Source organism: Diachasma alloeum, unplaced genomic scaffold (assembly GCF_001412515.2).
Source record: "Diachasma alloeum isolate Michigan unplaced genomic scaffold, Dall2.0 Dall_scaffold_00374, whole genome shotgun sequence".
NCBI lineage: Eukaryota > Metazoa > Arthropoda > Insecta > Hymenoptera > Braconidae > Diachasma > Diachasma alloeum.
Window position 1 is genome coordinate 67,338 of NW_021680513.1, and position 1,158 is coordinate 68,495.

A 1,158-nucleotide genomic window follows, 5' to 3' on the forward strand; every position below is an offset into this window, starting at 1 on the left:
CCCAGAGGTACCTAGTCGCCTCCGATTTGACGCAGTGGCCTCTCAGAGAAAAGGCGAGTAGGATAGCCACATGTAGTGTATATGGAGGCGTATATGTACGCTGTGCATATTTATATATATATAACGAAAACTATATATATATATATATATATATATATATATAAATTTTTTTTTTCCATTTATTATAAGACATAATCGATTTTTTATAAGCATGAATTTATTTTTTTCTTAAACTCTTGATTACCGTTCATATCATTATTATCGTTGTTTACTATTACAATTACCATTATCATCATTGATATTATATATTTAATTTATTTAAATTGTTCTTTTGTATCACTCTATGTACCCATTAATGATCAATTTCTTTTTTTTATATATAAATAGTATAAAGCTTACTAGTAGGCTCTCGTTTTAGTAATGAAATTCATTTAGGTAATTCTTAATTCATCATAGTTTCTCTTGTTATTCATTGTTACTCAATTATGCTCTTTTGTTCTTCAGCTAATTATTCACCAATTTCGCTCTTTAAATCGTTCTCTCGCATTTTTACACTAGAATATTCTTTTTTTTCATCATTTTTAGTTTTTTGTGTCTCATACACTCTTTGTTATATTTCTCTCATTTTTTCCTTTTGCTATTTTTTTTTGTGTTTCTTTATAGTGCTTTGGTACTACGCGGTTGTCTCGTCTAGCCGCAGGATGGATGCATACACGTGCAATTTCTTCGACTCGCTCTAACACAGCTCTCGTTCGCTCCTTTTCTCACTCATGCTAGAGTACTTTTTATATATTTTTTTGTCTGACGCTCGAACGATTGCAGGGAGAAAAACCCGAGAGAAAGAACCGCTTCAAACCGAGCGCAAAAACGAATTGACTGATGACAGTGGAGGAGAGGTAAAAAAAGTTCTCTCCTCTATTTTTATTCCACTCTTTTTTTTTGCCTTCATCATTCTTCCTGATTTGATGAAAAACTCAGAATTTGATTTGGTCGGGATTTCGTGATACGCAAATTCCTCGGAGATGAATTTTTTCTCATCTACCAACTTTAATTTCAACTCGTTTTAGCACTGGGTAATACGGTTTTGTCCCAATTTCAACTGCACCGGAGAGGTGGGATTACGCGGAGAATCGTGCGACGACAGCAGAAAAAGATATT